The sequence below is a fragment of the Pholcus phalangioides genome, unplaced genomic scaffold, assembly GCF_987345545.1.
Source record: "Pholcus phalangioides strain wild (caught in Gottingen) unplaced genomic scaffold, Ppha-v1.0 ptg000020l_1, whole genome shotgun sequence".
NCBI classification, from domain to species: Eukaryota; Metazoa; Arthropoda; class Arachnida; order Araneae; family Pholcidae; genus Pholcus; species Pholcus phalangioides.
The window spans coordinates 13,094,259-13,107,232 of record NW_028301613.1 but is presented as its reverse complement, the minus strand read 5'-3'; positions in this window follow the sequence as shown (position 1 = coordinate 13,107,232).

Below are 12,974 nucleotides of genomic sequence, written 5' to 3'. Positions count from 1 at the left end.
AAGACAAGATCACTTATCGCTGGCGATCGCTTTAGAGCGATGTGAGGTTGCCGGGAAAGGTCCGTGACCGGTGACAAATAAAGTGAGCTCCCGCGACCAGCCCCGGCTCCTAGTATCTACCTTCTTAGAAACTTCATGAGTTGATCTTCCTGACGCCTCCGGTCTATCCCAATCCAGTTGAAATGAATTCCACAAACATTCTGGATGGCCCCAAAATCGTTTTGCATTGTATACAGACAGATCCTGATTTCCGCATGACCAAGTGGAGCATTTTCAAAATTTTAAGGGGAAACGGGACCCGTGAGAGTCGAGAAATGCAGAAAAATGTAGCACATATTTAAAAATTCATTAAAAATTGCTGGTTTACCCAAATTTTACCCAAGGGACACATGCTAGACAAATTTCATGGAAATAGGAAACACAATTCATGATTATATCATGCGTGCAAAGACAAAGGATGATGTTTTGAGGAAAACGCGTTTCTTTTAGGATTGCGAAGTATGAATTTTGATGAAATTTTTTTTTTGTAAACCCAATACCACACAGATCCACGAGAACAGCCTCCATGTTCAATAATATAATCAGTTTTTAACGTTGCCATCAATTCTTACTTTAAATTGCCATTTTAATGCTTTGATATTCCTGCTCGACTTCAAACGCTCGACTTGCAGCAAGTAGAAAAACAAACACAGATTATAGGACTAATGCAGCAAAAACTCGATTGAATTCATTTTGCAGTCTGTAATTTACATGTAATATAATCTGCGGGTAATATTTGAAGTAGATTAGAGCAACCCCAGAAAACCGACAGAAAAGATTAGTTGACATAATAGTCGAGAACACGTTAATTTTTGAGTTTGAGGTGGAAACGAAAAAATAATAATAATAACCATTCTCAATGCTATTGTTTAGTTTTTTTTAAATAGTTTCATTTTAGAATGAATCGATTTTGCGGTAAGTGTAATACAAAAAACATGATTACAATTTTGGAAAATGAGCATTATAGTGTGTCCAAAGTGCGCAAAAGTTTTAGTGGACGAGAAAGATTCCGACAACCATCAACAACAAATCTCATGGCATAGACATTCAAATGCAAAACGCATTATTATGATTGGAAGAAAAATCTGCAGAAAATTAGGTTTTTCTCCTCATTCACTAGTAGTTGGACACTTATTTCTGTGATGCCCGTTACACACAATCACAACACACAAATTCACAAAAAAATGATACACAACAACGTAAATATGAATTTTGCGTTGCCTACATTGTTTTTAGTGTGATATTTCAATGAAGTGTTCCTCGTTTCATGAAAATGATTTTATATTTATTTGTTCAGATTGTATAGGTAATCCATACTGGTAATATGCACTGCAGGTATGAACTGTTGCATGCACATAGCTCCAAATCTTATGTTCAATACATTCGCATCTTTGATATATTTTTCCTTTGCCACCACACAATCTATATTATGTTCAGGAAGCTCCGCTCATGTCACGTAATCCGGGTTTTGGACTAGGCTTCTTGCGCCGAGTGAACCGAACTGGATCATTTCGCGTCGGCAGAAACGTGTTACATAATCACGCTACGCGTTTGTGTTTTCCTAGCGTGACGCATCAGATCAGGGTGGCTATATTATAGCGTATGGCTGTCCGGTTTGAAGGGAAGGGAAAGAAAACACAGCAAAAATGAAGGGAAGATCTGTGACAATATCGTGTGAAGATATCGACAATACCGAGCCTTATTGTCGATCGGTCATTATTCACTATTTGTTTATACTTGTTCCAATTGATACGTTTAACTTTTTTACTGATGCAAGAGCGGAGGAAGTCCATTTTAAAAAAACACAGGATTTATGAGATGAGCTAAGAATTGTTTTTATATATGTTTATAACGTCAAAAAGAATATTTTTTGAGATAGAAAACCAAAATCAATCATACATCGTGTTGAAATCTGTTTTGTGTTGGTACGTGCGTGGGCGTTGTGGATTAATGTATACTTAGGAAATTATCAAGACAGTTTTCTCAATACTCGTCCGCATCTGTTGGATTTCCTACTAAAAAATAAAAATGGGGAAGAATACCATCTCTTAATACAGTTTTAGGAAAGTTAGAAAATAAAGCATCACTGCTCCTCCCAATGAGAAGAGGCCGGCGTTCCCAAGGTATATACTATATAAGGAGAAGGGGGGGGGCTTTTCCTTCTTCACTTCTATGCGTGGATTTTCTTACATTGATCCCTCAGATCAAAATCAATATAACAGTAAAACTAACGATCAAGAATGATTCCGTTCGCTATAACAGTTAGCTCGGAAATCAATAATAATTTCAAAGCCATAATTCGTCTGACCGAGGTGCCCTTGTGGCACATTATAACCTCTTCATCATTACTCTGTCGATTGTATTTGCCGTTGTGCAGAAATTGCCATGGGTGGGTGTAAAAAGTTATTTTTTGCAATGTACGTAAATTTCGTATTTACGAAATAACCGCGATAAATGCGAAATTTACGAAATAAATTCGAAATTTGCAAATTTTGACGGATAAATGCTGAAATTTTATTTTTTACTATTTTTCAGCGAAATCTAGGTAATTTACACTTTTTCAAGTGAGAAAGTCGTAATTTTAGTCAGTACTTGTGAGTGTGCTTGAAAGGGAAACCACAAGCGTCACCTCTTTCCCCTTTGGCATTCATTGTGTTAGATGTGAATAGTCAGTTCGGTTACAGGGTTATAACATAGCCCCCCCCCCCAGGTGATTTTTTCAGGGTTTTTTTGCAAAATGTTATATCCGGATTATTTTCTTGGTTAAGACAATTCTTTTGGTTTGTTATATTCGCAGTGTGTGCTTTAAGCAGGGTATGTTATAACAGAGGTAAAAATATATAGACGTGAATGGACCAAATTTTAAGAATTCTACATCCGTATGTTATATCCACGATTTATGTTATATCCGGGTTATGTTATAAATGTACTCGACTGTGCGTGTAACTTTTTGGAATTTCGGGAAAGGATGCTATAAAAGCATTTGAAAAATAAGGTTAAATTAGAAGAAAGTAGAGATATATATTATAACTAAGTACTTAAAGTACTTTCCAGTAATAAGGCCAGTTTTTTTTTAATGCGAATCTTTATTTAAGCTGTGTTTTATGTGTATTCGTGACTTTTTTTTTTATTGTGAAGGAATGTGAAATTTGTCATTTCAAATTCATGCGAAATAAATGCAAAATTTCTGATTTTAAAACTTTTTTTTGTGAAATTTGGAATATTGTTATTTTGCGAAATTTACGTATCTCCACCTAATCGCATAGGCGAAGATTGACTTGGAAGTCTGGGGGGGGGGGCGCAAGGTGATGATGATGTCAGCTCGTATATACATTAGATCAGACTCCACCTTTGACACTGGTGGGGGGAGGCCCCCCCCCCCGTATCTTTGCCCATACCTATCGTGCAATTTCATCATCTAGAAGTCTTGTAGGTGCCGCCATCTATTGAATGCGACTTTGGTGACGATTGGCTGTATTGGAAGTAGAGAAAAAGAAAAAAACAGTTGGGAAAATGTCAATTTGAATTCCTTTTTTCCAGTCTGCCACTAACGAAAACTGAGTTCGACTAAAATGATTTGTAAGAAAAAATAGATTATTTTGGGGGATCATAATGAACCTGCTTTTAATGCCTTGATCATACTTTTTTGTGAGATTAGCGCCATCTATCTTTCTTAATTCACGTAACCTCGTGATTCACCACAAAGAGCAACAATATACATAAGTTCGAGCATATATGGTCATTACATTGAATTATTTGTTTCAATTTATATAATTCCTGCAGATAAAAGGCTTATGATATTATTAAAATTATTATGATTAATAAAATGCTGTAAATTATTAACTGTTGATTGGTCAAGAAGGTACTGTTATATATAGAAATTTCAAATGGAAATTTTAATAAACACAAAAGCATTATATCCTTTTTGTTATATTTCGGTTATAGCTGGCGGTCGCGGTTTCAATATCGCTCCGTCGTCGATATCGGAAATTGGGTTTATCTCTTTCATCAGGGTATCATATGGTCAAAGAATGAGCGTACTGAACCACATCACGTAACTCCGGGCGCTTATTTACTATTCCTACTTTGTTGGTAGGCGCTTTAAATTTGACGCTACAAAAATTATGAAAATAACATGATATATTTAGGGATATGTAAATTTTTCGTATTTACGAAGTGACCGCGAAATTTGCTAATTTTCACAAACAAATGCTAAAATTTGATTTTTTACAAATTTTTCGCGAAATCTTGGTAATTTGCACTTTCTGAAGTGGAAAGTCGTAATTTCGCTCAGTACTAACGGTATCCACAGTGCAGTGGATCAAACGATGGATCGTATAAACCCTGGTTAGGGTTCAAACGAAATTTGGTATTCTCTCTCGATCACCGATCGTGCATTAAGCGATCCGTAGTTCAGCTGGCGATGTTCGCTGATGGGCGACAGAATTCTTTGATGCTGATTGGATTGTTAATAAAGTAAACGACTCGACTATAAAATTGCATTGTTTACCTTTTGGGATTTTCGTATTGTTTTTAATTAAAAACAGTCTCCATACACAATTTTTTTTTTCAAGTAACATACAGTAATACGAACGCGAATTAGGGTAATTTTTTTTTTCAATCGTTTTTTAAAGCGATTTTTGTGTATCCCAGCCAACTGTTCAATCAATAAATTTCCTTATTTATAGCTAAAAAAATTAAATTAATAATGGGCTATGGCCTATAATCGCAGTGATTATACAAATTTTATAATATTTTAAAATAAATTCTATTGAAATCTAACGTTTTAAATTCATTTTTATTTAAATTACGGAAAAAGCCCCAAAATTTCGATGCTCCATCTACTATATTAAGAGAGAATGATTATTATAACCATTTTTCAATTAAAGTAGATCCCGCTTAGTACGACTTATTTTAGTGGTCCCAACTCTATAATATTCATCGAGATTTTTTTTCCAAGGTATAATTCACATTGTATAACTAATAGTTTTGAAAAACATTAATGTAAGATCTGTACGAATCCCTTCAAGCTACGTATTTAAAAACGATATATTTACAAAAAAATTGCCAAAACATATGAAACCAAAAAATGGAATTTTATAGCATTCATAATGAGATATGTAATTTAATATTGAAACTATTATAAATTTTTTTATCGTGTTTTGATCTTATATTCATAATAACATACCAATGTACTCTGATAGTGGAGATAGTATATAAGGAAGGCAGAGAGTCATATCTAGCGGTTTACATGGCGTGTAGCCCACTTGCCCGGTTTGCAAGAAAACCTGGGTTCAATTTCCGGTATAGACAAAACGACTTTTCTTTTTGAGTTCATTTCATCATAATATGCAGAAAGTCAAGATAACTTGAACTCTAACATAAATAAATCACATAAATCAAAATATGCAAAAATTTGGTTAAAATAATTCATAAAATACAGTATAATACTGACCGGAGACATTATTCTAATAAAAATGACCACAAAACATTGATGAAACAATTTTATATTTATATATAACATATATTTGCATGTGTAATATTTTCATATTTTTTAAATCAGTGTGACGACATTCTCATTAAAATTAATATTTTTTTAAGAAATGAGTATTATTTATTGAAAATTTGATGAGGTTACAGACACACACGCACGGCTCATCCTTGTCTTCATTGCATTCACTTGATAAATTCTGACGTTGATGGTAATATTTTCTTTTGATGGTGTCTTATTACAAAATATACGATTGTATATATTACATGATCTCTGAAGTTTTTCTCTTTTCCTCATTGTAATTCGAAAATCATTTCGACACAAAGCACCGCACATAGATTACATCAAAAACAACAAACAAAAATGCAAAATCTGTCGTTTCTTCAATTATTTATTTCGTATAAAAAGAAAAATTTTATTAATATTTTGCGTAAAGTATTATACACATGTGAAATTCAAAAATAACGAGATCATCGCATCCTTGAGCAGGGCCCCTAAGCTGAAATCTTTCGTGGGGCTCCTCAAACCACTTTTCACGGACCCTTCTATAGTGAATTTATGGCATAAGAAAAAATTATAGTAATTCTCCCGGGCCCTGTCAGCCCAACTCTTGTGGGAGTCATGATCATCATTTTTTTAACTTTTTATTTGGGAATTAACTATAAATAAATTTGAAATTTACATAAAAAGAGAAAATTGAAAAAATATAAAAGGGAAAGATTTAGCTGCCCCCACCACGGTGAAATTCGATAAACGTTATAAATATGATTTTATAACGGTACTTTTGTTCCCACCTAAAATTAACCACCTCCTAAATTTTGTGTCCCGGGTTGGTTGCCCCCCCCCCCCCTGCCTCCTCTAGTTCCGGCCCTGCTTCCACAGCCCATTGAATTGCCATGACATACTCATTGGGAGTCATAGCCCTATTAACACGTTCAGTATAATTTTATTTACAAATTATCCCACGGCAATTTACACCAATCACGGCACCCAGTTTCGGAGAATCGCTGCTATAGTACACTGAACAGCCAAAAAAAACTGGTACACCTGCCCGCAGAAGTGCCGCAACACGACGTGGCATGGACTCGACTAATGCCTGAAGTAGTGCTGGAGGTAATTGACACTATGAATCCTGCAGGGCTGTCCATAAATCCGTAGGAGTAAGAGGGGGTGGAGATCTCTTCTGAACAGCACGTTGTAACGCATCCCAGATATGTTCAATAATGTTCATGTCTGGGGATTTAGGTGGCCAGCGGAAGTGTCTAAAGTCAGAAGAGTGTTCCTGGAGCCACTTTGTAGCAATTCTGGACGTGTGGGGTGTCGCATTGTCCTGCTGAAATTGTCCAAGTCCGTCGGGATGCACAATGGACATGAATGGGTCGTACCTGTCACCTCTCAGAGTCCCATATCACGCCAACTGCACACGCCCCATACCATCACAAAGCCTCCACCAGCCTGAACAGTCCCCTGTTGACATGTAGGGTCCGTGGATTCATGAGGTTGTCTCCATACCCGTACACGTCCATCAGCTCGAAGCAAATGTGTGGCTTTACTTATATACATACACTCATTGCCATAAAAATTTGCGCACCAAGAAATAATTGTGGGATCGAAACGAAAGTTGGCCTGAAGGTACATGTCGGGCAGATATGCAAATGATTAGAAATGCAGCGTGATTGCGCATTGCGTAATGCCACTAGAGGGCGTTGAACTTCGTTCTCCTTGGAGTATAAAACAGGTAAGCAGAGCTTGCTGAGGTAGACATGCCGTTACGCCGCCGTCGAAGACCATATGAGCAGTTGTCAGAGTTCGATAGGGGAAGAATCATCAGGATGGTGGAAGCTGGGTGGTCAGCTCGGCGAGCAGCTCGTCAACTAGGCTGTTTTGATTTTACTGTGAGGAGGTGTTGGGACCAGTGGACAGAAGAGATGTCATTTACACAGCGACCAGGTTCAGGACGCCCTCGACAGACCAGTCGTCGAGAAGACCGTCACATCATCCGAAACGCACGCGTAGAGCCAACTGCCTCATTGGCCGCTATCCAGACACAGGCAGCAGCTTCACTACGGGCCCCTGTGTCTTCCCGAACCATCGCAAGACGCCTGGCTGAAGGACATCTGGTATCGCGGCGCCCATTACGTGTGCTGCCAATGACACCCACCCACCAACGCCTCCGTTTGGAGTGGTGTCGAGCACGACGGGATTGGACTGCAACGGAATGGAACCAGGTCGTCTTCAGCGACGAATCGAGATTCAACTTGAGCAGTGATGACAATCGTGTTCGTGTGTGGAGGCCCCGTGGTGAACGCTTCAATCCTGCCTTCGCTTTACAGCGACACACCGCTCCCACAGCTGGTGTCATGGTATAGGGTGCCATTGCTTACGATACACGGTCACCCCTAATATTGATCCATGGCACAATGACAGCCCAGCAGTACGTCCATAACATCCTTCAGCCACATGTGTTGCCACTCATCGCAGGGCTCCCAGGAGCCATTTTTCAACAAGACAATGTTAGGCCACACACAGCAAGGATGTCACAAGACTGCCTTCGCCACATTACCACCCTTCCCTGCTCTATCCCCAGATTTGTCACCAATCGAGCATATCTGGGATCATTTGGGACGGCAAGTTGGACACCCTACGAGGTTTGTCGAACTAGAGGTGCATTTACAGCAACTGTGGAACGAGATGTCTCAGGACATCATACGGAACTTGTATGCCTCAATGCCCGCTCGTATCGCATCGTGCATTCGCGCTTGAGGGGGTCCAACAGAGTACTAAAACTTCTGTTCATCTGTACTTTTTTCTGCAATAAATGATCCTTTTTCTTGGATTTTCTAATCACTTACTTATATCAACGTAGTACTTACATGTGTAAAATTTCGTTTCATTTTGACTTCTTCTGGGTGCGCAAATTTTTATGGCAATGAGTGTATATAATAGGCGGCTTTCCTTGGATCAGCGTGGAGTCACTTCGGTTATAACTGGAGAAACAGCGAGAGAGAGACACCCAGACTGACGCAAAAATCAACGTAAGCACTTCGCCGGCTCCCCCCGGGGGGAGGGGGAAACCGGGTATCTCAGGTAAAACCAGAATTTATTGATATGCCAAAGATTAAATGTAATGAACATTATGTAAATCGAAGAATCAAATAAATCAAGTGAAGGTCAAAGTGCAACGGGCACCAATAATAAATTATAGAAAGTTGTGTAAAATCATATCACAGGAGCAATCAAAAGTTTGATCGATCAAGGATTACATGACAGAGGGGTGGAGCACCCCATTCTGCTCAGACAATTCAAACGGTACTAGTGTCCTCTTGTCGAAGCAGTCGATTAACGGTGTATTGATAACTCATGTGGTCAATCCTATCCATCCCGATGAAAATTTTACGGGAACCACAGAAAACCAACTTCACCACCACTGTGGTGACGGCAGAGTTCGAACCCGGGTTCTCGCATTCGACCACCACAGTGGTTTAGTGTACATACCTACGTTTGACTGCAGTAGTCTTGAATGAAACGGTTTCTGCTCAGCTCTGCGAACCCTTAGCCCACCACCTCAAAACCCGGCACCATTGGCACAGTGGCTCGAAACAACGAGCCAGTGATACCATTGCCACGACGATGTTGAGTGTAAGTGGCTGAGCAACTGACCTCCAAATGCAGAGAGGACGAACGCAAAGGGTTCGCTCACTCAAACTGCCGGGGGTCACGATGCCCGGTACCTCTCTGGTCCACAGAGCTAAGCCAAACTAACAGGGGAGTAAGAACAACGAACCACAAAAACATCAAACGAAGACATTGGGAACCCTTCCCAAAGCTACCTAACCGTGTCAATGCCCACGACCGAAGCCCTAAAAACTGTGATTCTTACCTGTATCTAGATTAAGCCTCATACAGAGGCCTCTTCCTTCGAGGTTAGACGCAAACACGTCTTACCGGAATGGGACCTCCAACACGAATGATTTTCAACAGACGTTTCAACACGTCCAAAATGTATTTTTAAGAGATTCCGTTGCTCAATAATGAGCGAGAAAGTAATCCATTTGTTGAAACACATTGTTATTCAACTATGGTATGAGCGAATCACAATGGTGCGCACACCGTGGGTCGTGTCAATGAACTGAGGTGAGGTGGGGGAGGAGGGTCATGAGAGAATCTCCAAAATAAAAACTTACAAATAAGAAATTTTTATTAAAAAATATGTCAAAATGAAAGAATGCCTATATTCAGCTGAGCTAATTACCATGTATCATACTGTAATTTGTTTTGTAACGTAATTTTGTCAAATTCTGCTTGTACAATAACCAATATATCGGCTACGTCATGCCAGAATCACGAATGTGCAATGTCCTCGCAAAAAAAAAAAAAAAAAGAACGTGGGAAATGACATTTGAATGGATTCTCTAGCCATGTTACTCTATGGAAGCTATTTTCCTAAGATGTTTTGTAACGTGTGCTTCAAAAGGGATACACATCAGCGTTTCAGGAACAACTTAGATAGTATAGATCAGCGGATCTCAACCTTTTTTGACTCGCGGAGCTCTTTTCAGTACACAACTTTTATATCGGAGCCCTGTTTGACTCGAGGAGCCTTTTTTGTATATAATTTTTATGGTGGAACACTGTAGGCCTCTTTTTTTCATTTTATATATATATCTATCAAATTTACTTATTTATTTTATTTTCCTTAAGTCACCGCGGAGCCCCTAAGAAGTGCACACGGAGCCCCAACGGCTCCGCGGAGCACCGGTTGAGAACCGCTGCCTTAGAGGTAACTCATTGAAAAAGTCAAATAAGCCATTGCAAGGATGGCCTATTTCTTTCCCTATTAATTTGATAACACCATTTTTATAATAAGTATTTGTAATAGTCCCGTCGCATCCGATTGCCATCAATTCCTTCGTATCAAAATCTTGCTTCTAAAAGTCTAGGATTGATGACTTTATATCCTTTGCTCTACTGCTTCTTGGAGTTGAGTGACCGAGATAAATTGGCCCGGGTTCCTGCAATATAAAGTTATGTGTTCTTCAGATATGGAAAGAACCACCTTCTTTGACATTAGCTAAGGTATTGTCTTTTCGACCATCAAAATATATTCCTCGCACATTTTGTTCTAGGAATTTTATCATCACTGTGACGCTCTTTCACGCCTTATTTTCACCCGGTCTATTGTCATATTTGGCTTCGCTTTCGTCAATAACCCAACATCTTCCAGCACAGCATTCGCAATAATTGCGGCTGATCGATCAGACACACTAGTTCTATCACAAGCAAGAGGAACATTTGGTAATTCAGTTCTCATCTGAGAGGATGATGGTAGAACTTCAAAAGTAAATGAAGTACTTGCTTCGGCACCGATTGATGGACCAGCTTCAGTACTGGTAGATGGAAATGCTAACTTTAACGGAAAACTGTGTTTTGGCTCATATAGATCACTTTCCTCAGAATCGTTGGATATAGATGAGTTTTCAGTGGTTGATGAACTAGTTTCCGCCGTTTCTTCTTGAGATGACTTCAAATATGGGATACCATTTTCATTTTCCTTTGTTCATTGTTTTTCAATTTCTTCGTTCTTAGGACATCTACTCCACCAATGGCCATCTTGCGTGTACTTCTTTGATCTTGCAAGAAATCTCGCTCTAAATTTGTGACCTTTCTAAACTTGTTACACTTACGGCCGTATTCACCAACACAGTTTCAACTGCAATCGCAGGTTAAACGATCAGCGATCGACACGGATTGGTTAAAATCCGTAATTTAACCAATCCGTTTCGATCTTCAATCCTTTCACCTGCGATTGCAGTTGAAACTGTGTTGGTGAATACGGCCGTTAAAGTCTTTAAAATCGCATTTGCATGCTGCAATGTCGAAAAATTGCCGTGCTTCGCACTGAAAAGATTTCAAGTTCAACTTGAAAGTTTGAGAATCTTTCCTTGCTTTCATATTTTTCTGAAGATCCTTGTATTTACAGTAAAAGTCTTTGAAAATTTTTCATATCCGTTGGTGAAGAAACCGAAGGGATTGAAGCAGTTTTCCAAACATTTTCTATTTTTGGCACGATAATTTCAAGAATGTCTGCAATAGCTGGATCTTTTCTTGATCGTTGTGTCTTCATATTGCGTTGAGTCAGCAAATAACAAAGCTTAACATTGCCATAGGTGGGTGAGACCCGAGAATCCCACTCTTTAGGATTTCCTAAATGTCACTACAATAAAAGCTTCTGGTCATCATTTTGACTGCTAAACACCCTCTCAGTTAAGGGGTAAGATTTCAAATGAATACTGAGAACAAGGGAAAAACATCGAGGTCACTGAATGAATCACGTGTTCAGGGGAATAGGAAATACTCCTCCGCGATGCCGTGTTACAGAATTCCACACGTGCGTAAAACTTCAGGGACGAGGAGGAACCTCAATAAGTTTGAATTTTAGTGAAAAACATTAGGAATGGCATTTCTTCACATAAAGGCATATTTTAAATTCTATTACAATGGCAATTTCGAAAATTTTTGTTTTCGTTCCACCCTATTAGGTAATTCAGTTTTACACAGAAAGACAGGATTTTATTAAATGTCAAAAATTTTATTGCTAAAACAGTTACAGTTTTCCTCGAAAGATGACGTTGAATCTAAAAAGTTACTTATTTCCATCTGTTTATAAGAAATTTAACTATTCTGGCGTAACGATGGGACACCCGAAATGAAACCTGTCAACTTCTCCATGGGGCCACAACCTGGAGGCTTGTCGGATATTCCTCCCGCTGCGAGCAGTTCCGGATTAACCATTAAGCAAAATAAGCACGTGCTTAGGGCACCAAGAGACACCGAGCTATAAGGAAAGGGGTTTACCGATAGCTCAGTGCCAAGAGAAAAGGGGCACCATAAAAACTGTCGACATTTTTATCTTTTCTGTTGCTTAATGTCACAGTATAGAAAATTAAATCCCAGGATATTCACTCAAAATACAAAAAATTGAAACACCAAACAGCTATTTAAAGGCAAATCCCTCAGTAGTTCAAGCGGCGACAAAGAAAGGGCATCAGTGGACAGACATATCATTCTATTTATCACTTAGTCTGTCCAGGGTAGATACTATTATGAGTTGAAAAGAAAAGAAGAAAAACTCTTTATATATATATATATATATATATATATCGTTCTATTCCTCTATTCCAGCGGTTCTCAACCAGAGCTCTTGGGGCTCCGTGTGAACTCCCCAGGGGCACCGCGGCAGCTCGAGAAAAATACAAAAACACAGTAAATTCGGAAAAATTAATTATAAGTATTTTTGTAATAAATCAGTAACTTTGATGAATGAATAAAAATAGGCCTACGGGGCTCCTCCATAGAAATTATATGCCAGAAGGGCTCCGCGAGTCAAAAGAAGGTAAAGAACCCGCTGCTGTATTCCTTCTTCCTTTCTTCTTGATCCTTATTA